Source organism: Acinonyx jubatus, chromosome A2 (assembly GCF_027475565.1).
Source record: "Acinonyx jubatus isolate Ajub_Pintada_27869175 chromosome A2, VMU_Ajub_asm_v1.0, whole genome shotgun sequence".
Lineage (NCBI taxonomy): Eukaryota > Metazoa > Chordata > Mammalia > Carnivora > Felidae > Acinonyx > Acinonyx jubatus.
The window spans coordinates 41,388,000-41,412,368 of NC_069383.1; the positions used below are offsets into that span (position 1 = coordinate 41,388,000).

The window sequence follows — 24,369 nt, forward strand, 5'->3', positions numbered from 1 at the left end:
CTCCCTGAAGCACTGTGTGCCCTGCCTGTGCTTCCTAGAATCCGGTCTATTCCCTGACTCCTGAGGCACCACTGCCACTTCTCACTGACCCTTCAACTTGCCCATTTCTCAAGCCCTTCTCATTTCTCTCCCACCTCCTCCCCTCCACCCACAGTGTCTCATCTTCAACCATCCTTCAACTCCAGGAGATGCATGGCGTCTCACCTCATCTCTTAGACGTGGAACTCTGAGTGATCCCTGGCTTCCTATCCTCTCCTGCCAGGTCCCCACATCCTGTGGATCCAACCATGTGTAAGAAGGAGCCATCTGGCTTTTACTGTTATGGCCCTGTTTCCTGACACCATCATCTCTTACATGGACTCTGTCTGTCCTTTTATTGTTTTCCCTGAATCCGGACTCAGCCCATGTGTAAGTTCTCTTCCCCCTACCAGAAACACCTTTCTAGAATACAATTCTTCTCATAATGCATCCACACTCAAAAACCTTTGCCTCCCTCTTCTCAAGCATGGTAACTGAACCTTTTCATTCTATTGTGAACCACTTTTACAAACAAAATGCCCATTGAACTCTTCAACACACCCCTACTAACCTCTAATTAATCATATTGATGGCTCCCTGAGCATACCTTGTACTTCCAAGTCTCTGTCCTCACCCATGTTCCCTTGCAAGGAAGACCCTTCACCCTTTGGTTGAAATTCTGCCCATCCTTCAACGTCCAGCTCATGGGCCCTGTGGAACCCCTCCATGGAAGCAGAATTAACTCTTTCCTCTCAGGCACACTTTCTTTTTACCTCTCTTGTAGCACTGTAACGTACTCAGCCATACATTGAGTTTGAAAACGTATTTTAGCAAATTAGCCTGCTAAAATGGGTCCCTGGCCCACCTCATGGCTGTTTTGAGACAATACTGCAGAATCTTAGACAAACCCATTGAAAACCATGGTCATAGACTTAGTTATCCACACTCTATCACTCTTATTCCTCAGAACAAGGACAAATTCTTCCTCACCCCTCTACCCCAGGGTGCCTACCAAAAAAATTATATACGTGCTCAACACATGTGACCTGGATTGAATCTTTACCCAGCCATTAATGGAGAAAAGAAAGAAGATAATAATATCTTTCTTTTTACTAAGCTGATAGTGTTTTAAAAGGAAAAATCACATTCTAGAACAAACTTTGCAAATTATACAACAAATTTAGGCCATAAGTGAAGGGCATTGTGTGGCTAAGGTATGGCAGGAGAAGTGATTCTTCAGTGTGATGATTTCTTTTAGGACCAGGAAAAAAGAATAAGGCATTTCCAGAAGACAGAGAGAAAAAAAAGGGAATTGTGTATGTGTGTGTGTGTGTGTGTGTGTGTGTGTGTGTGTGTGTGTGTGTCTTAAAAACACTTTTAGATTTTGTTGTGGTGGCATTTACTTCCTGACAAAAGCTAACTGATGTTTCATGCTGGCATGTACTCCTGCACATAAACCAGGGGCTGAGATGCTTGAAGAAACTTTCACATCTCAGACCAAGCTGTGGCTGGGCCTGGGACAACCAGCTTCTGGTTGTTTGTGAAGTTAATTACCCCTCTCTGCCCCTCCCTTGTTTATATGGGGCAGGAGACCCTGGAGCTCCTTCGATAAAAAGGAACAGAAGACTTGCCATCCACAGTGACATGAAAGGGCCCCTTGCTACCACTTTGCTGGTAGAAACCTTGACATTTCAATAGAATTTTAAGAAAGCTATTAGGACAAAGTGCATTTGGGAAATTCACCAACAATTGATGACTTCATTTACAAAGTCACGCAATACAATGTGGCTGTTTAGAATCATAGATGTTCTGGGGAGAAAAAGAAAGTTATGTATGTAGATGTTCATTTCATTATTATTTATAACAGCAAGAAAATGGAAAATAACCCACAACTCAGCAAAGAGGATATGATAAATTCATTTATGGGCACATTTATTAATATGTTAAATTTTTCAGTCATTGAAAATGACATATGTGAATGATATCTAAATATAAGAAAATATTTTTTATATTATATTAAATGTGGGGGAGCAAAACGTAAAATTTTATCTTACTAAATACAAATAAAAACTAATATGCTTTTAAAAAAAATATTTGTTTATTTTTATTTTAGAAAGAGAGAGAGCATGCACAAGTTGGGGAGGGGGAAGAGGGGGATAGTGACAGAGAGAATCTTCAGCAAGCCCCATTCTCAGCACGGAGCCCAACATAGGGCTTAATCCCACGAGTGTGGGATGAGATCACAACCTGAGCTGAAATCAAAAGTCCGACGCTTAACCGGCTGAGCCACCCAGGTGGTCCCAAAACTAAGAAGTTTTAGACCTTCTTTTTAACAATGGTTTCTTCTGTGTGATGTGATTAATTATAATTTTTTTTCTTTTTTATTATGTGATTTTTAACTTTATTTATTTTGAGAGAGAGAGAGAGAGACCACACAAGCAGGGGAGGGATAGAGAGAGAGGGAGAGAGAGAGAATCCCAAGAAGGCTTTGCATTGTCAGCACATAGCCTGATGGGGGGCTCAAACTCACAAACCCACAAGATCATGACCTGAGCCAAAGTTAAACATCAGACTCTTGACTGCTTAATTGACTAAGCCACCCAGGTGCCCCCCTCTTTTATTATGTTTTTAACATTATACATTTTCTCTACTGAGCATGCATGTTCTTACAGTCATAGTTTTAAAAAAATTTTTTAAATACTGGGATGAAGAATGGTCACCAAGTTCCAAATCTGGTATGATTAGTAGTTCTGGTCTGGAGGGAATTCTTTGATCTCAATACCCCATGTTATAAAGTCAGGCTAAATTTTGTTTATTCTTCCTTGAAATAAAGCATGGGTTTAAGCCAGCTGTACTAGCTCAGTCAGTGTCCTGTACTTTATCCTGAAGTTGATTGGTACAAAGATCAAAAGCCCTCTGAGTCTCTATTCAAGGAAGACTCATTAACTGGAAGGGAGTAGTGAACAGATGTAACATCCTTGAAAAAATGACCCAGATAACAGACAGGGCTGGGCCCTGCACCTGGACTGCCTATAAAATGGGTTGATAGGGGGTGGGGGGAAGGGGAGAGTGGGTGATGGGCTTTGAGGAGGGCACCTGTTGGGATGAGCACTGGGTGTTGTATGGAAACCAATTTGACAATAAATTTCATATTTAAAAAAAATAATAAAAAGATAAAACTGTGAAAAAAAAAGAATATAAATAAGTAAATACATACATACATACATACATACATACATACATACATACGTAAAATGGGTTTCCAAAAGGGAGTTTTCAGATGTGCTTCCCAGCGCATGCTTTTCCCTCTCAGGCTAGGGATTGCAGGGCTGGGAGGAGGGAGGAATGGGAGACATAAGAGATGATTCACTGAGTTGTTTTCAAAGCTATCCTTGTCTCCTAACTTTATCCATGATGGTGGGTAGAATGACCGACAAGTGCTCAGAAGGCTTTTGTAACTTCCATAAGTATAAAGGTTTGCAATAAGCTTTTGTATTTTTGGCTAAGGCATCAGAGATCCCTAGAGATAGTATTCCTGGTGTTGTGTTAATATCTGACTCTTAGGAATTCGCAGTATTGGGGATAGCTCTCCAAAGAGATAATTATGAAATAACATGACACGTGCAATAGCAAATGTCCAATGCAACTGTATGGAAGTAATTCAGAGGAGGGAATTCCTTACTTTGGAAGACTTTAATGTATGAATAGAAACTTACCAGGTGAGCAGAACAGAGTTCACTAGGAAACAAACAAACAAACAAACAAACAAAACCATGAAATATAAGAAGTACATGAAGAGAAAACTTAGTAAGTGGTGCTTTATTACTTTCAAGATATTAAGGCTGCATTCTTGGATTCCCGAGACTTGAAAAGAACATGAGGCAACATGTGAAAAGCACATTATTGGCACTTCCTAAACATTAATTGAATGACTGGAGGCCAATTCCGTACTTCCAAACTGAACTTTTTGGGTAAAATATATTTTTTTCGGTATATGCAAAGAACCGCTGCAATGTCTAACACACAATAGATCCCCCCAAATATAAGCAGCAGCATGGCATCTAACACACAGTAGACCCCCCCCCCCAAAATATAAGCGGCCGCACTTTTTCATGGTGGAAGCTGTGTGATTATTGGAAGTATTTTGCTCCACAATTCTCATGCCTGTCACTGGGTCGAGAGAATTGTAGGCGATGCATTTCGGAAATCATGTTTCATATTTGCCTTGGGATGACTTGGAAGAGGAGCATTTTTGCATGTAAATGGATTGGTTACTGCCTTTTGGGGGCAATTTTTATTTATATTATCAAGTTAACTCCTTCCTACACTTTGCTAGCTTAAAGATACAGGCAAGCACTGAGCAATAAAATAAAATTATATTTTTATGTGAATTTAATTGCTGCACAAATTAGGTTTCAGGGCTCATTGTTTGTGAGAGTTGGGAATAGCCTGTCAATATCATTTGTCTAGAGGTTATGGTTCACATTTCAAAGCTTCATTTAATTGGAAGTACAATAGAGAGCAGTTTGAAGTGGTCTGGCTCTTACAAGCTGAAGGATTTGAAGAAATGAGTTGAAGAACAGACCTGTCCTTGTGGTGACAATGCTGGTTTGCCAGGAGCAGGCACAGTCTGAGTGGGTTTTCTTAGGAAGGTGCTGGGTTGTTGCTGATACTCATTGAAACTCTGGGCACATAGTTGTGATGTGACTGACTGGCTCTGCCAGAGTCAACTTCCTTTTTTTTAATGATTTTAATTTTTTTATGTTTATTTTTTAGAGAGAGAGAAACAGAGCATGAGTAGGGGAGGGGCAGAGAGAGAGAGGGAGACACAGAATCTGAAGCAGGCTCCACGCTCTGAGCTGTCAGCACAGAGCCCAAGACGGGGCTCAAACCCACGAACAGTGAGATCATGACCTGCGTTTAAGTCGGATGCTTAACCAACTGAGCCACCCAGGCGCCCCCAGAGTCAACTTCTTTACCAATGGATAATGTAAAAATAACTGGTTTAAACAGGACTTGCCATGGAATCCCATATGGTGATCGCCTCTGGTCCTGTGGGTGTCCTCACCTTGTGGCTCCATATCTGGGCCCATTCAGACCTGTTGGGCCTCCTTTCAAGCCCTCAAACTCATTCTGCTCTGCCTCTCTCCCCTTTCATACCTCAGAGCATGACTCTCAGGAACTGACTCCCTATATCTCTGGAACCCCCATTTCCTACATCCTTGCCTGGATGTACTGCATCTACTCATCTTGATCTTGGTTCTCTCTTGCACAGCAAACCCTCCATTCTTTCCCCTCTTCTCTGGCTTGCCCTGTTCTGTTGCAATATAATCCCTGTTGTAACAAGAGACAAGGACCACAGATTATCCGTGAATCTGTGAGCAGAAAGAGCAGAGAAAGGAACGGCATCGAATGTTAACTATTTTATAAAACATAGATTTAATCTCTACCAACTGCTGTGAAATTGGTTCTCTTATTGAGAATATCAGAAACTAATTTTTTTTCTCGAAAGGTAGATTACTTGTGTGTGAAATTGATATGTGTTTCAGAATTGAAAGAGGTTTACTCATGCGTTAGATCTGGAAACCAAGAAGAATGTGATAACAGCCCCAAAGCTTCCCTTTTCCTGATGGTGAAGAAGCTGTTTCTCATTTTGTGTCACCTAAAGAATACCCTGCCTTTGGCTCAGTAGCTTTTTGCCACCATATTGCCAGTGGACATGCTTGGCAAAGCTGAGTTAAGGATTTTGGCATTTTCATTTTTCCTTTTGGCATGATTTTTCATCAGCCTGCATTTCTGGAATGCCTTTCCCTGGTATATTTGGAAAATTCAAGCTGGCAAGATGATAAGCTTTCAGAATTTCACCAACTATTCCTTTGAAGGCACTCCAGAATTATAAGAGATGCATGATATTGGGCCTTGCTCTTCTGGCCTCCATATTGTTCTCAGGTCAGCCCACCCCATTTGCCCAACTTTAATCACACCTCAAGGACTTCCAAACCTCAACTCTCCAACCCTATGAATGCCAGTCATGGTCACACATCTGAGGTCAACGTCTAGAAGAGGAAAGAATAGAAGATCTATTCATAGACGTGTTTGCATTTTGTAGATCTGGTTTTATTTTGGTGTTTGTAGGTCTTGTTTATATTTTAGGCATTTTGAAGGAGAATACAAAAATGGCCAAGTCCAGGGAAATAAACCTACTCCTATTAATGTCTCATGAATATGAGTTACGAAATGGAACTCTCCCTTAGGATGCTATTGGAATCATCCCAGCTGCTCCAGCAACTCGCTTGTAGGAGCTCTGAGCCTGTGGTGTAGTAAACTGCTTGTGGTACTTCACAGACACCTGACTTTGAATCCTGAGTTGCACCCTTACTGGATGGTGACTGTAGATGCACTACTTAAAAGTTGTAGGTCCCAGTTTCCCTTTTTGGAAAATGGGCATTTTTAATGGTATTGGCCCATCGTAAGCACTGCATATACATTTGCTATTATTTCTCTCATCCTCCCACAGATGTCAGCACTGTATCACTGTATCATACAATCTTTAGCATCCAGGGACCTAAAGATAGAGTGCCATTAAGCAGACTTGGTAAGTTCTGCTTATGGTCATCTCCCAATAAGGGTGAGGGAAAGAGAAGCATCTACCTTTTTGTATGAGGATTTTTCTATGGAATATTGTTATGATTATCTCCCCATGGGGATAAAAGGATATGTAAAAGGTATTCTGGCCATGTTTAGTTGAAGTTTTGCATATGTTTTCATTTTAAAATGCATCATGTAAAAAAAAAAATCAGAGATAATGATCTACTAGTTAACCCAACTAACTAAAGAAATACGTCTCTTGAATAAAATAAAACAGTTGAACTGAGCTGGTAGTAATTATACTTCTGACCTATTAGGGCAGAGTCACTACTTCTGACCTCACATCCTTGGAAGATATGATCTGGATTGGTCCGCACTAGGCCTGTTTCTGTTCGGGGTGGAAGTAAAGTCAGAGTGTGTGTGTGTGTGTATGCTCATGTATGTGCATATTTGCATATATGGTCAGGAGAGGGGATATGCCTTAAGAAGGCTAAGAAGTAAGGGTGCCTGCGTGGCTTGGTCGGTTGAGTAGCCGACTTTGGCTCAGGTCATGATCTCGTGGTTTGCGAGTTTGAGCCCCATGTCGGGCTTTGTGCTGACAGCTCAGAGCCAGGAGCCTGCTTTGGATCCCGTGTCTCCCTCTCTCTGCCCCTCTCCTGCTCACACTCTGTCTTTCTCCGTCCCTCAATAAGAAATGAATGTTAAAAATTTTTTAAATAAAAAAAGGAAGGCTAAGATGTACTTAGAGGTAAGCCTTCAACAATATACACCCTACTTCTTCAGAAGTTTTTTGAGGCTCAATGTGATCCTCATGACCTCCTTAAGAATCAGTTGACCAAAGAAAAAATGGGATTCAGTGTAGCCATGTCATGAACTAAGGAAGTCATCACCATCACATCTATTGCCAGTGATGAACATGCATCCTGATGAAATGAAGGTGCAGATTGTGGAAATAATGTTTGGGACCAGGAGTTGGAAAATGGAAGGATTTGCTATTAGCGCCACCTCCCATAGCCCAGTACATGGAATCACCTTCAGCTCCTTTTTAAATACTCCTTGTAAATGGTGTTCATTTTAGTTAAGACTGGTAGGTAAACTAAGAGAAATTTAGCCAGCTAGTTTAGAAATCATTCTACAGCAGTCACTATATTTTCTGACCCCCAAATACAAATCACCCAGCAATTCTTTTTTGATTTGTGAATTTATTTAAAAAGCACTACAAAGGTATGTGAACTATACACTAAATTTGCTAATAATAATTGTAAATGGTACTAGCAAATACCTAGCAAGCACGGAACAGAGAATACAGGCTATAATGTGGGGGTTGAAATGGAGAGATTTCTTCTGATTTTTATCCAGATGCCCAGGGATGATTTCCCCCTCCCCTATTTCCCAGGTTTTGATGCTTTGATTCCCTTCTACTATCTGTGCACAGCACATGATAAACACGAAGGTGTTTAGAAGCTTGATGACATGCCACCAACAGTACATTTTGAGCCTCTGTAGTGCAGGTCCATTACACTTCGTACCAATTCTTGGGTGCTTGTTCAGGTATAAACCAATTAACTAAATGTAGGTTTCTCTTTCTTGAGGTTCATCGGCAGCTCTGAGGCTTGTGTAGACTCTTTCATTGCCCAGTCTAGAAAGGAAAGAATACACAGCAGTGGCCAAATTAACTGATAGTCTGTGATCTCAGCAACACAACTACTGGACAAGGTTCTAGGGAAAAATTCTTTGCAAGTTTCTCCAAAGACCATGTGGCTGTTTGGTATAAAGTGACCCCTTATGGAAATGTAGATGAGGCTGCTTATCTTTCAGAACTAAAACCGTGACTAGCTTGGTAAACCAGAGACCCTGCGTACTTGCTTTTGAATAGAAGAGGAGGGTTGGAACATACTCAAAGAAATATTCTGTCCACCTTGCAGTTTGTCTTCAAAGTGAATTTTCTGGGAAAAAAATTACCCAAAGAAAACTTACAACCTTCCTTAGTGTCCACAATACTACATGACCTACCTGTCTTGTTGCTAGCATCTCTACCTCACTGGTGAATCTGGTCTTTAAGAACTTCCATGTTCTGGGGCGTCTGAGTGGCTCTGTCAGTGAAGTGTCCGACTTTGGCTCATGAATATCATGGTTCGTGGGTTTGAGCCCCGCATCAGACTCTCTGTCAGACTCTGACAGCTCAGAACCTGGAGCCTGCTTCAGATTCTATGTCTCCCTCTCTCTGCCCCTCCCCAGCTCATGTTCTGTTTTCTCTCAAAAATAAATAATAAAAATTTAAAAAATGATAACTCCCATGTTCTTTCTTCATATACGTACTCCTAGAAGCTATTGAGCTATGTATGCTCAGTACCCACTGTGCTATGGTACCCACACTCAACTCGAGAGTTTGCAGTCAATCAAAGGGAGGTAAACTTGGCTTAATAGAGCTGCATCCTTTGGGATGGCTTACAGTAGTGAAACACCCTGCCCCCATTCTCAAAAAATTAAAAAAAAACTTTCTCTATTTTATACATTGAAGATTAATTAATTTCCTTTATGCAAACGTCTCTTAGGAGTGATTCTCAAGCTGTGGCGTGAATGAGAATCCCCTGGAGAACTTGGAGAAATGTTCCTAGACTCCATTCCCTGAGATTCTGGTTTAGGAGGGTTGCGGACAGATCCCAGTAATCTCTATTTTGAGGATAATCCCAAATGGTTCTGACACAGATAGTCCCTGTAGATCACACTACAGCTGGAGCTAGAATCCCTTGGTTCAGAATCCCAGCTCTGCCACATTTTATCTTGGTAAACTAGGTCAAGTTATTTAACCTACTATGCCTCAGTTTCCACCTTCTGTATAATAGGGATAATAATAATACAGAGTTTTTGTGAGGATTAAATCAGTTAATTATATAAAGTGCTTAGTATGCTATCTGGACTCTTAATTGCTCAATGAATGTTAGGTAGATCAGGCCAACAAATTATGGATGCCTTGAAATAGATTATTTTATAAATTGAGTTGTATAGGTATTTTGGGGGGCAGGGAATCATTTTAATGGAGTCGTACAATGGTTTGTCATTGCTAATAGGATAAGAAACAATCTCCTTAATGTGATTGTCTAGGACCCTACAGGTCTGGCCTTTGCTTGCCGTCCAGGCTCATCTCACTCCATCCTTTCAGTCATTCTCACTGCAGTCAGCTGCATTTGGCTTCTTTCAGGTTTTCAAAGAGGACACACTCCCTCCTAGGCAATGTGCATCTAGACAGGCCCTTCACATGTGCCATTCCTTATGTCTGAGACACTATTCCCCTCACTTTTAATTCAACTTTTACTCTTCCTTTAGATCTTAGCTTAAGTATCTCTTCCTCTGAGATACTTTTCCTAACCTCACTAGGTTAAATCTTTTCCTTTGTGCTCTCCTTCATATCCCATATAAAAGTTATACTTTCATATTTTTTTTGCCTCCTCTAGTAAAGTTATTTTGCCATAGGGCAAAAACCATGCCAGTTAGTTTTGTCACTAGCACAGTGCTTGGCACATAAACACTCACTGTGTACGGTGGAATAATTGATTACATTTGCTTGAGGGAAGACCAGGTTGGAATGACATGTTTCTGTATTTAAAAAGTGGTGATTTGAACAGTCTCAGGAGGGTGACAGTGCAAGGGGTAGGTGTCCTCATGGTAGAGGAGAGTAGGCAGAACAGGTTAGGGATGTTCCAGAAAGGTAGTCAAAAAACCCCAAGATATCCACTGCCCTGGAGGGTGGAGATCGTCTGGACAATGCTGAGAAAGATGGCCAGAGTTGGATTTGGGTGCCAGAGAGTCAGTACATGGATGAGAATTCCTTCCCAAGATCACAAGGGCAAAAAGACAAAATGGAAAACCAGGATTCGGATTCTTGAAGGATTCTCTAACTTATGCCAGAATCATAGCCTTCTTTGACACTTGACATCTTCAGTCAGTCTTTGTACAGAGTTGAAGGCTTCCACAGACACACAGATGAGATTATCACCCTCTCAGTCCCCTCTTGGGTCTGACCTGGCCATGCAGCCATTTATTGCTCAGTGGTGGCCCCTGCTGTTAATGAGAAAGATAGCACATCCAGAGTCTGACATTAACTCTGGTCATGTAACTAGCAGAATTTGGAGAAAACAGGAGAGGAGTCAGGGGGGATGTAAATGGACTGAGGAAATCCCCAAGGAGACCCCCACTGTTCAGGGTGCCTTGTGAGTTGCTAGGGCAAGAGAAGAAGCTAAGCCTAAAGATTTTGTGCTTAAAAATCTTCTATAAGCTTCTCAGGTTAATTGCTTCTCAGTTTAATTCACAGTGCCCCCTGAGAAATGCCATTGCAAACTTTTATTTGGAGCCTTTCAGGGCCATTAGATGACAAATATTTTTAAAGAGCCCCACTAACTCTTTAGGTTAACTTCTAGTAAATTTTAATTAGGGGTGGAGACACAGTATTTATGCTCGTTTACATCCTGAATAAGAATCAGAGTATAGATCCTTCCGTAAGAATCCTGCTGGGATGCACTCCTGTGTACACACATTTCTGGGCATGTGAGCACCTCTGGCATGTGTGTGCTATGTATACAAAGTAAGGCAGTTACATGACATTTCTGGACAAAAACTGAATGTGAAGACAAGAAGAGAGAAAGCAAACTAACAATCAAATAAAAGTAGGGAGAGGGGGAGAGATGAGATTGCAGTTGATTATGGGTCTGGCAGCAGATGTTCTACACGAATCCAACTCGCTGCAGCCAGTCTGTTTCCATGGCAACAGAATCAGTAATTATTGAGCCCAGGCGCTCCCCCCTCCTTTCTTGCAACAAGGTGGAGGCTGATGAATATGAACTATCTCTAGCCCATCACCAGCTCTTTCTTTTTCTTTTTCTTCCTCTTTTTCTTCCTTTTTTTTTAAAGTTCTTTATGGGAAAAGTGGAGGTATTGAGGAATACCGAGAAGAGGAGCTATGTAATACATATTGATGAAAGAGCATAGGGCACTAAAATTGAAAGGAAGCTATTATTTTTTCTCTTGTGATACTGTAAGAGAAAAGCTCTTCCTAGAAAAGCCGATGATCTCTGAAGATGCTAAATAAATGAGCAGGAGTTTCCCTGAAATGGAGGCTCCCTTTGATTGGCTGATCTTTCTGCGATTCCTGCCAATCGGAGCACCCCTGGGCTCCAGCTCCATAAACATAAGCAAAGCTACATGCTTATTCTTCTGGACTCGAAGTGTGTAGCATTCAAAGGTGTGCGGCAGGTCTCTATTCACATGGCTCAACTGGAAACCTATTTCATGAACAAGCTTACTCAGGAACCATCTGGTATTCCAGCACATTGTTCTTCTAGGGGACGACTCTAAGTCATTTGGTGGCGGCTTAGCAGCAGTATTGTAGTTGGGAAAGATGGACTTACGGGAGCTTGGTGAGTAAACCTCAGTCTTACACATCTGTCCGCCGGTATTAGCAGCCTGAGCTAAAATGCAGCTTTGTCCTATTGTCTGCCGAGAAAACTATGAATTGGAACAAGCACATGGAAGAACAGGCGTTCTGGGGTTCCCGTGATGTGTGAGCTTCTGTATTCCAAAGCCTGCATGCATTGCTTGGGTATGATTGGATTTGTAGTTGACTGTGTATTATACTGAAACATTGGTCTGTCTAGTAAGGATAAGGATTAGTGTGAGGAGTGGAGTTTTGCTTTATCTCACTAGGTATAGATCCAGTTCAAAAGAAGGTGTTTTTAAAACTAAATTAAGCGGAGTCAACCCTGTGCATTGCTGGGAAGAGAGAGAAAGGTGCAGGCACGGAACTGAGTGGTGAGCTGCTTGACCATGTTACTGGTGTTTGCATTGTGAAGAGAGATGTTATTACAATGGTCTGTCAAACACTTCTTAAGACCCCCAACCACAAAAGGAAGCATCTCTTCTGCATGCACTGCTGATCTCAGCTTGGAAGTGTGCAACTGAGCTAGGTCATGCCCCTCACTTCTTTCATGAAACCAGTCTTTAAATCAAAATATGTTCTCTCGCTTTTTGAAAATTAATTTCAAAGATGAGTTGAAGTGCAGACAGAGAGATTTTAGCTGTCAAAAACCATGCTTCAAAATGACTCTGTTTTGAATCCCTTTAAACCCCTGAAAACCAGAGAGGGTTTGCAAAGTTATATTCAAGGATTGGCTCTTTGCCAGGGAAGGGATTCTCTGAGCTATTGCTTTGCTCCCTGGGGTTTAATTTTCTGACACTGGTGATGAAATTCTCGATTTCTTTGGGTAGAAGCAGGAAAAATAAGAAAGCAGTGCTGTAAACAGGCAATGGAGGGGCAGTATGGGGAGGGGGAAACTCTTTGCTTTTAGAGAGCCTTCTAGCTGCAAACTTAAAAAATATATGTAGCAAGACAGAACTCAAGCACAGTGTAGGATTCCAGAGGAACTATAATCTTTCTGAACATGGAGAGGAGAAGCATTGCTTTTGGCGTGGGTGCAGAGAGCGGGGGCTGAACTTGGGGTTTCCATCTCTGCCTGAGAACCTCTCCTCAGCGTCTCTGCTGGTTTTGAGGCTTCATCATTGTTACTTTGTTTTAAATGTAATTCCCTATCTTATGTGCCAGGAAAACAGGCATACCGCATGTCTTCTATTTACAGTACACTTGGGTTCAAACAACAGAGAGGAAAAGAGGATAAATCATTATCATCTGGCTCAAAAATATATGCACATGAAATAGTTGAACATGGGAAATCTTATTGGCTTGTCCTTTATAACAATGTCCTTTTGACCGAAGAGAGTGTTACAGGTCTTCATGTGGCTGTAGAATGGAATTGGCTGTGTCCTAAATGCGATCTGTGATGAGCGAGTAAAGAAACAAAAGAGCTAGAAAGGTTTTGCCTCCAGAAGACCCAAAAGCAGGGCAAGGGTAGTTGGAAGAGACTTGCTCTTGTGACCTGATACCACAGGAGGAGATGGCCAAGTTTTCTCACTGTGAGTAACAATCACAGCTAGGAGAAACCTGGTAACTTGACGAGGTCAAAAACCTGTTTGCTAGCTGAAGGCCCCTCTGGAATGTAGGCTGTCCTTTGATCCCAAGAGGCTCGAGATGGTGTACCAAATTGAGAATTCCACCTGATCGGAGGCAAGTGTGTGCACGTAAAGTCTCCCTATTACATGTCGTTCCTTGGCACACCTGGATGCATGTATAATTTTGAGCAAGTCTGGTTGCTAGTGGATGTGCATTAAGTGATGTCATTTCATTAGAATGGCCCTCCATCCTCTTTTGGTCTCTTTTCTCCCAAAGTAGCGTCACTTACATGAGTGAGGTACTGGCACCTGTTGGCAAGAGTGAGAGAAGAAACAGCCTTTTATGGAAGCAGTAAAAATGTGGTTTTTTTTAAACTAAGAGTAGTTATTAACCTATTTTTGGATCGTGGAAGTCCAAGAATTTGAAAGCTATGAAACTCTCCTCTTGCCCTAAGAAAATATATTAATGCATAATCACATAATACTCTGATGACAGCCCATTTCAGGGTCATGTAGGATCTTTGTCCTGGGTGAATAGCCAAGAATTTATTATACCCTCAAGTTTATTATCTCCTTTTTGAGAAGGGGCCACTAAATCCTGCCATAGCCCTGTGCCAATCAACTGCTGACTGATGCAGTGGCTTCAGTAACTGGTGAGGTCCTGTGCATTCTAAGTTAGAATGGTTAAGGTTTAAATTAAGAAGTCTTGGAAATAATTCTAGATCTAGATTTTCTCACTTCTCAGCTTGCAGTGTTGGTGTAACTAGGATCACTGGGCTTGAAATGAACATGCTCTTTCAAATACCAGAATTAACTGCAGTCTTGTACCTGTTCTGTTCACTCCTGAAGAAGAAAGCTTCTCCGTACTGCCTCTTCATGGCATTTGTAAGATGTAGGACATATTATAACATAAATGTAAGGATAAGTAAAAATGAATTCCCTCAGATTTTCAAGTGACCGTCAGACTTGCCTCATACGTCAAAGTAAACATAAACATGTTAAATCCAATCCCTGAAATCCAGCACTGAGAGTTGGAAGGGTAGAATCCTTCATTTCTCCTCTCAAGTGGAATAAAATCAATCACAGCAGGAAAAGCTAACCTGCCTTGAGCATTTACTGTGTGCCAGACACTGTTCAATACAATTTATGTAGACGTAACAACTCGCTGAATCTTTACAACCTCCCCAAAAGGATGCCTTTTATACCTATTTTCTAGATGAAGAAATGGACTCTCCAAAATATTGAGGAACTTGACCATGTTTACAAAGCTAGGAACTGGCAAGGGGTTTGTGTTTTCACACATGTTGATTTACTTGTTTGCTGCATCCATGGATGGAAGGAGTGTGAATGGACAGGGGAAGGAGGTCTCCTCGGCTGTCTGTGTAGTGGAACCAGGCCACACGGAATTGAATTCAACAATCATTTTGTTAATTAAAGTCGAATTAGAAAGGCATTTTATGGTGGTTGGGTGAATTATATATAGTACCATTTAGGAAAAGATGTTTGAGTAAAACCTTGTCACCAAAATGTCCCATTTGTTTATCCCCTTGTGTTATTGTATGATGTGCTACCTTATTCTGAGGAGCGTTTATTTGACTAATGAGAACTAGGCCAGTTTCTACATGAGACCAGCTCCTCCTGGGCCATCTGCAAGAGGTGGAAGGTCATCAGTTCTATGGCTGCCCTTTGCTCACATTTGCCAGGAATGATTTGCAATTGCCATAGCAACAGTGAGAGTCATGAAGGGTCAGGAACAACAGTGCAGCTGGTTTGGGGGGTGCGTCACCCACAGTGGATGTGGGAATCACCAGGGCTACCATGTTTTCTGAAGACCTTGTGAATAGGCCAAGCTCAGAAAGAGATTTTAGGTAGGTCCAGAGGATATACATTGATGGAACAACTGGAAACTTAGAAGTTTAGGCCTGAAAATCTTTGAATGTGACATAGTTTTCAAACCAAGTCGCTCAGAGTTGGGGACATTGACAGGACTGGGGCAGTGTGGAACCAGGGTGGGAGGCGAGTGAGTCCTCCACTCCCACTTCAGAGCATCTCCATTTCTATCTGGTTTTTTTTAATGTTTATTTTTGAGAGAGAGAGAGAGACAGAACGTGAGTGGGGAAGGGGTAGAGAGAAAGAGAGAGACACAGTATCCAAAGCAGGCTCCAGGCTCTCCAGCACAAAGCCCGATGTGGGGCTCAAACTCATAGACTGTGAGATCATGACCTGAGCTGAAGTCGGCTACTTAACCAACTGAGCCACCCAGGCGCCCTCCCAAATTTTTTTTTATTATTATTATTATGTTTGTTTATTTTGAGAGCGAGAGAGAGAGAGAGAGAGAGAGAGAGAGTGGGGGAGGGACAGAGAGGGAGGGAGACACAGAATCCGAAGCAAGGCTCTAGGCTCTGAACTGTCAGCACAGAGCCCATCGCAGGGCTCGAACCCATGAGTGTGAGATGATGACCTGAGTTGAAGTCGGACACTCAACCAACTGAGCCACCCAGGCGCCCCTCCATTTCTATCTGTTTTACCAACCAGCCTTTCCATGGGAGACTTACTAATGAAAATGAAGTGGAAGGAGTTAGGCCACGAGAAGGAAGAAGAAAAACTATTGATGTCCTAAAATATCCAGTTTGACATATACAGAAATAGCAGACCAGAGCATATAAGCAAGATCACATTGCTAGATGGAAAAGGAATCTGTAGGGGTCTTAGTAGCAGGTTTTAAAAACGGATTATTTGCTATGCATGCCTGATATTATGCACTTTCTACTATTAACACTAGGTATGTGAATGTGTAAAAGACAATTTCAATAGCTATTCAAAAAAATAATGCCCTACAGGGATAATATGGCAGATTTCTTTCTAGATCAGCACTGTCTAGTGGAAACATAATGCAAGTTATGTATGTAATTTCCATTTTTTTAGTAATCACATTTAAAAAGTAAAAAAAAAAGTGGGTCTACAAATTTTAATAATATATGTATTTAACCCAGTATGCCCAAAATATTTGAACATGCAACTACAAAATTATTAACAAAATATTTATATTCAGTTTTTTTATGTTAAGTCTTTGAAATCCAACATATAATTTATACGTACAGCACAACTCAGTTTGGATACTGAATTTTCACAGGAAATCTGTTTTTAGATTTCACAAAATGTATAGTTAAAAAAGTAGAGTCACATACCAAACTTGTTTAGAACATACATGAAAGTTTTTCAATAGCTGAAGCTAGCTAAAATTGAATAAACTTTGTAACTCAATTGTGCAGTCCTACTAGCCACATATTTCAAGGTTTCTGTAGCCATGTGTGGTTAGTGATTATTCTGCTAGATAGTATAGTGCTGGATTCTCAAAGAACCTTCCTGATACAACAGGCCGGTGACTTCTCTCACTACCTCATCCTGCCATGGCACTGTCATCTCTCTTACCTCCATGAAGTACCCGCAAGCACTTGTTGCTCAGGCAACAGAGAGAGGCACAGAATATTAGCATTCCCAAACTTGTTTACTTTTGCCCTTAACCATTGTACATAGAAAACTCAACATGTAGCTAAATCTTGGTTTTTCCATTACTCTGTTAGGCAAGAGGGAATTAAAAGGTGTGCCATTTCCTATTGCGGAAAGTCAGCATCCACCTTCTGTGGCATTTTTCTGTCCCCAGATATTGTGGCCTTGCCATTCACTGTACTTTGGGCCCCCACCTTCAACTCAGTATGTTCAGAAGACACGGGTTTAGTTTTAATAATAAGGTACGCAAACCTTGATTGAGAAGATAACTCTGCTGCAAACATTATTCTTTATGAAGACAAGTGTAAATTGAGGGTAAGGGATGATTTAATTGCTGTCATCTTATTCAATTCTCCAAATTTTGTTCAGTTGGAAAATATTGACTAAGTAGTTCTTACAGTTAATTTGGTCTTAAAACCCTTACCTTCAACATCATATGCTATTCTATTTATCCACTCCCCAAGGTTGTTGTTTTCTTTTCTTTTAATGTAAAACCAATTATGAGAATGTAATCAACCTTTTAAGTAAACTAGATCAAAATCATGCTGCAAAGCCTTCTTAGAGGCATCTGGTCCCAGCCTCCTAGAGATGTCCTGACATTGATAATTTCAGCCAAATCTGCAAGTAGAAGTGATAAAGCTCCCTCTAGGCTTGGTCTTCTTGTTGAGGTTTTGTTTTTTTGTTTTTTTGTTTTTTTAATGTTTATTTATGTTTGAGGGACAGAGACAGAGGACAGGCTAGGGAGGGGCAGAAAGAGGGAAACAGAGGATCCTAAGTGGTCTCTGCACTAACAGCAGAGAGCCCGATGTGGGGCTTGAACTCACAAACTGCAAGATCATAACCTGAGCCAAAATCGGATGCTTAACCAACTGAGCCACCCAGATGCCCCTAAGCTTGGTCCTCTTAAACATTCAGTTAATAAAGAGGTCTTTTAGAAATCTCACAAACATTGAGAAAGGTGGGGAAAATCCATGTAGTTCAATATGATCTCTAATGTCAGTGATGCCTTCTGGTCCAACTATACTTGTTTCCTGCGTGTTGGACAGAATTCCCAAGGAGGATGCCTTGTGCACACATGTACTCAACAAATATGTGTTGGATTAAATTGTGTGGCCCCTTTACAACTTATTTCTCTTCATGGCAGGACTTTATCATCTTTGCTGAGGCAACACTGACAGACCAAGTAGATAAAACCACAGGCAGGGTTGAATCCAAGAGCGAGATGACTTGTTTTGTGAATCTGCTGATGTTTGGCCAAACAAAAGACTGTCATGAGTGGAAAGAAGTGCTGTGGGATTTCAGTGAGCACAGAGACGCTGGGAAATAGCTTTATATTGCATTGGTGAAATCAGCATTACAGTAATTGTCTTTGCATTACCACAGGATTTTGAAGTCCACTAATTTGCTAGCTAATTTAAATCTATGATATTCTAGAAATTCAGGACTAGAAAAGTACTTGTATAGATGACAGAGCAGTAATCTAGAATCTAAGACTTTGAATTATTGTGTATAGTTTAGCAACTAAATTTTATAAGTAATTTAACCTTTATGCTCCACAGCACCTACACATGGGTAAAGACAAGTTTAGACCTGGTGATTTCCAAGATCAAGCTTCCAAACAATCTATTCTCTAGGGCCCATATTTCATTGATCATATCAGTCTTTCCCACTATACCCAGATGGAGCCTCAGAATCCTTCTTAACACAGCACTAAGTCAGCCACTACCAAGCAGTCAGGATTGGCTTACAGCTGAAACTGATTTTTCATCCCTCTCCTATGTCCTTTTCTCAGCTCTGCATTGTGCAAGACTTTGAAAAGGAACATACAGGGAATTATCAGTATGCAGGGTTTCGGGGATAATGGAATGACAGTTCTTTACTCATCTTCTTGCTCAGCTGTTCCATGGAGGTGTTGCCATCTGACAAGGAGGGCTGCAGCCTGGCACTTTGGGAGCTCACTTTTCCTTTCCTTTGAGCTATAAGTGATGAGAGACCTGTCAAGGAGAGCAGTTCACTGGCATCATTCCCAGACCTGGAAGCATAATGAAATAAAATTTCATTCTGACTTGGTTGGAATTTTTATAGCTGAACATTTGAGATAGCATCTGGGGCAGTTCTAACATCCACTTGCCTGGTTGGAATGAAGCACCCATCAGCTAACAGACTCAGGCCTTCATACTGGCAGCCCATACTGATAGACTTGCCCTTTGGGCAAATCGTTTCTAAGTAGAGCCAGCCAGGCCACAGGTCCCAGCAGCTGAGATGGAGCTCACTTAATGTCTAATGGACCAACAGTGTACAATATGCATTACAGAAGCTTTACCATATACAAAGAGTGATATCAAAGCAAGAACTGGTCTGAAAGCCACCAACACTGCTACTGCACATAGATCTAGACTACTTAATGTTAAGGGTTTAATCCAAGGCTTGGGCTCTGGGGATGTTATGTTGGTACGGTCCATTGGCACTCTTTCTAGTGCTCACACCCTTCCAGCTTTAGAGAACAGTTGGGGTCAATGGGAAAAAGTCCTCATTCTGGATTCCATAAGCCAGGCTCAAATATCTCTGCAGAGTAGACCCAAGAACCTTTGTAAAAACCACCTTATGGGAGATCCTTCTCTCTTCCCTTAAAATTTCTTACTAGGTAGATGACTACTTAACCTCTCTGAAGCTTAGTTTCCTCATCTGTAAAAATGGAAGGGGCTTTTTTTAACAAGGCTGTGGATGAATGAAAATTAAACTATGGTGTCTGCATAAGTGATTAGTGTACCATAATGCACTATGCAAGGAGAAAATAGTATGATTATGTTCCTTGGGTAGAAGCCATTTACTTTTTGTATCTTGCAGAATGTCTAGCTCAGCTCTTTGGCTGTGGAAGAATCTCTAATTGGGCAACCAGAGTGCTAGGAGGGCACATGCTGTCTGCTCTCAGATTACTCTCCTGGATCCTCAGAGACTACCCCAGCCCTGCTGGCATTGGAGGCCACCCAGAGAGTACAGACCACTGCCCTTAGAACAAAGCCTGAGCTTAGTCACTAATAAGATTTAGATCTTGCCATATTACCTTTCCAATCTTTATAATCCTTTTTTGTCATGTACAAAATATAGATAATATCTACCCCATCATATACATAAAAATGTTTAGAGAACAAAAAAATTAACATATCCCATATGCTCTGTGGATTGTGCATAAGGTAATACATAAGGTATTACTATTATTATTTCAAATCTAATATCTCTTAACAATTCAACCTTGTTTATAGAGGAAGAATCATTGGAAACATGTTTCTGGAGCCAGAGTCCCAGAAGCTCCAGGATAGTGATGTATGTTTTCCTGATTTTGGAAGCCAGTCAAGTTCAAATGATATTGTGCTTCTTGGCAGGTCCCTTGTGGCATTCAGGAAGGCTGTGACCTGTCATAGATAAATGGTGGCTTTTACATTTGTTAAGTCAAGATGTTCTTGGTTTCTGCATATGGCCCACAAATCTTTCTGGATTTCCGGGTTTTAGCCATCCTGACCCAACTCTGTCTTTCTTCTTCATGAAGACATAATAAAGCATTGGAAAACATGCTTGGTTTTGGTTCATCCATATGGAGGTTCCTAGCCACTTCTTGGTAGCTTTATTCTCTGCCTCCTCCCCCGTAGCCACGTACTTTACACCCTTGGATTATGTATTCTGTCAAAAAGAAGAAAGGGTGATGTCTTCCTTTGTTGCGTCTGGTTATCTATTTACTATAAACCAATCACTTCCCAGATCTTAAAGAAACTGGAGTCCAGGGATGGCAAATAGATTCCATCTGGTGACAACTTAGGTACTTGAGTGGTGGCAGCATGGGGCCCTCATCTGGGGCCAGGGGGCCCTTGGGTGGGGAGGGAAGGGTGACAGGGTACAGTTACCTTATTACAAGTGAAGAGAGTAAGGCTTAGAGAAATTAGTCGACTTGTTAATATGTCTGTTAACAAGGGACAACATTTATATTTCCTTGCTCTCTCAATTTAGTCAACAACCACTATTTGTCCAATGCCTGTGTATCAGTTCTAGGCCTTGATATTATCTATGAACATAAATAATCTGTAAACATTAATGGATTAACCTGCATGGAAGCTTATTTTTCATGCAATCATTAGCCTCAAAGTTGCCTATAATATTGAGGCTATGATAATAAAATTCCCAACAAACTAGTTATTTATACAAGTTGACCTTTGAACAATGCAGGTTTGAATCCACTTATAAGTGGATTTTTTATAATACAGTACTATAAATGTATTTTCTCTTCCTTGTGATTTCCTTAATAACATTTTCTTTCCTCCAGCTTATTTATTGTAAGAATACAGTATATAACACATATAATGTATGAAATATGTGTTAATTGACTATGTTATCAGTAAGGCTATTAGTAGTTAAGTTTTGTAGTTAAGTAGTTAAGTTAAGTAGTTCAGTCAAAATTATATGCAGGTTTTCAACCATGTTGACGCCTCTAACCCCCACATTGTTCAAGGGTCAACTGTATTCACTCATTTGTGTGTTCCCTTATGCGTTCATTTTCCTGCCCATTTACGTAAAGAATAAATCCCCACTTTTCAAAACTTGGAGTTTTGTAAGACTTCTTTGAAAACAACTTGAAAGTAACTGATAAAAAACAAATTAGCCAGTAACTGTCCTTGATTTTTGCCTTTGTTCCCCTTGATCTGCTACTTTATATGGCCTTGCTGGCACAGAGGTGAAAATGAACAATGAAGAGAAATTGAACCCTAAAAGCAAACTCAAGAGCCGTACACTATCCTACTTTTGCAAAGCAACCTAGAAGATGAAACGTAGGTGAACTGAAAATTTTCCATTTAACCAAAGGTTTCTGAACTGTTAGAATTGTCAAGGGAGAGAGAATTGGCAATTATGGAGAGCCGCTGTAATTTCATGTCACCTGGGGAGAGGTGGTGCTGTAAGAAGCAGTGGGTGAGAAAATGTCTTAGTCCTCTGAGCACCGTAGTAACAATAATCATAATAATGTGTGTGGCACTGTCTGTCTCTCCCATCCCTGGTGTAGTTGTATGGACTCACCCTCGGTCACCTGCTTCAAGGCCAGAGTAATGTCAGAATCACTTGTCTGATGGTTATGAGAATTGTGCCTTCTATGCACGAGGCACTTTACACATGCATAGGTTCTTTTAATGGAATTTTCCAAACCTTTTTTTTTAACCGTTATTCTTAACGTAGATATTATTTTGAAATTACTACTTGCAGCGGTCCATCAAGGTACAATTTTTTCCTGGTTTTATTGCAAAATAATTGACGTACATCACCGTATAAGTTTACGGAGTACAGCATGATGGTCTGGTTTACATATATTGTGAAATGATTACCACGATAGATTTAGTTAACATCCATTATCTCATAGATACAATAAAAATAAAAGAAAAAAATTCTCCTCGGATGAGAACACTTACGATTGACTTTCTTGACTCTCCTATACACTGCACAGCAGGTTACTTGTGTCATCATGTTGTGCATCACACACTAGTATTGATTTATCTTGTGACTAGAAGTTTGTACCTCATACCACCTTCCTCCAGTTCCCCTTCCCTCCAACCCCCACCTCTGGTAACCACTAACCCGATCTCTCTCTCTCTCTTTTTTTTTAATGAGTTTGGTATTTTGTTGTTGTTTGTTTGTTTGGATTCCAGATATAAGTAAGATCATACACTATGTGTGTCTGTCTACCTTAGGTCACTTAGCATAATGGCTTAAAGGTCCATCCATGTCACAAATGATAAGATTTCCTCATTTTTTTATGGCTGAATAATATTTATTGTACATATATATCATCCCTTCTTAGGATACAAGTTTTTATCAAAGATGCATCCCCCAGCCTCACAGGACAGAAAGCAGGATTCAGGGAGGCTTTAATGCCGATTATCAGTCTCCGTCCTTTTTCCTAACACATTTCCTTACAGCATTCAGAGCAATGTTAAAAGGCATTGTATCCCCTTTTACAGATAAGGAAACAGATGTGAAGAAGTTAGCTTATTATCCTTCCAGTAAGTGGTAGAGTGGAATTCAAATCCAGGTCTGTCTGATTCACAAGCTCATGTTCCTTCTACTGACGTCTAATACTTTCATTTCAGTCTTACCACCTGTATATTGATTTATAACCAATGCATTAGAAAAGTAGTCTTCCTTGTGGGGTGCTCACTCCCCTAAGGGGCATGAAGACTCTTCAAGGGAAAGGCAGGTGTGACTAGTTTTAAGGTAATCCATTTCCATATTCTCAGTTTCCACATGTACCTTAAAACAGACCATCTTGAGATGGCACCTGTGACCCTCCCAGCAGCCTGCTCCCTCTTGATGAAAGAAAGGCCTCCTTTCGCCTCCATTAGGTCCTACAATGGTGTGTGGCCCAAAGCATGGAAACCTTCTCTGAGAGCCAGAGACATGTGTCAGTTCCCTTAAATAAAGATCCATAAAATGGGTTCCCATCTCAATAAGAGATGGAGTCCCAATAAAATCTTTCTCTTTGGGCTTAATAATCATCAACATTTGTAATATATTTATTCTAATTAGTTTATATTAATAATTGTACTGTTAAACTCAATGCGGAAGAATATTTTTATTATAGCCCTCTGTTCACAGAGAATACATTTTAAATTAAATTTTGGTATATATATGTTTTTCTTTCAGAGAAGTATAGTAGTATGATTAAGAGTTGAATTTTAAGCATAACATTCTATCATGATAAAATTGTATGAGTAGAATTGAGATAGAATGGGAAAAATGGAGGGGGAGTTGCCTGGATGGCTCAGACGGTCGAGCTTGTGACTTCGGCTCAGGTCATGATCTCGCAATCCTGGATTCGAGCTCTGCATCAGACTCTGTGCTGACAGCTCAGAGCCTGGAGTCTGCTTTGGATTCTGTGTCTCCCTCTCTCTCTGCCCCTCCCCTGTGCCCATGCTGTCTCTCAAAAAATAAAATACAACATTAAAAAAAAAAAAGAATGGGAAAAGTGAGAAGTGGTATGGGAATTTGAGTTCTAAGACAGAGGGTGGCAGTGACCCATGGGCCACGTCCAGTCTGCTGCCCATTCTTGTATATAAAATGTACTGCAGCACAGCCATGCCTATTCATCTACGTATTGTTTAGGACTGCTTTCGTGCTCCAGTGGCATTGTTGAGTAGCTATGACAGAGACTGCTTGGAAAGCTTAAAATAGTATTTGGCCTTTTACATAGAAAGTTTGAGGACCTGTTATTAAAGGAGA

General features: G+C 40.8%; 1 protein-coding gene across 14 annotated transcripts in view; it reads left to right on the top strand.

Annotated features, from left to right (window-relative positions):
• Window positions 1-24,369, top strand: part of ELMO1 (engulfment and cell motility 1) — a 730,817-nt gene that overhangs the window by 581,863 nt on the left and 124,585 nt on the right. Inside the window, exon 1 of one of the 14 annotated variants that reach the window (XM_015065021.3) lies at window positions 7,827-12,020. The exons of the other annotated variants lie outside the window; for them this stretch is intronic. The gene's annotated coding sequence lies outside the window, so the exon portion shown is untranslated. Of the gene's footprint in view, window positions 1-7,826; window positions 12,021-24,369 lie in introns of those variants that run through there. 14 annotated transcript variants of the gene reach the window in all.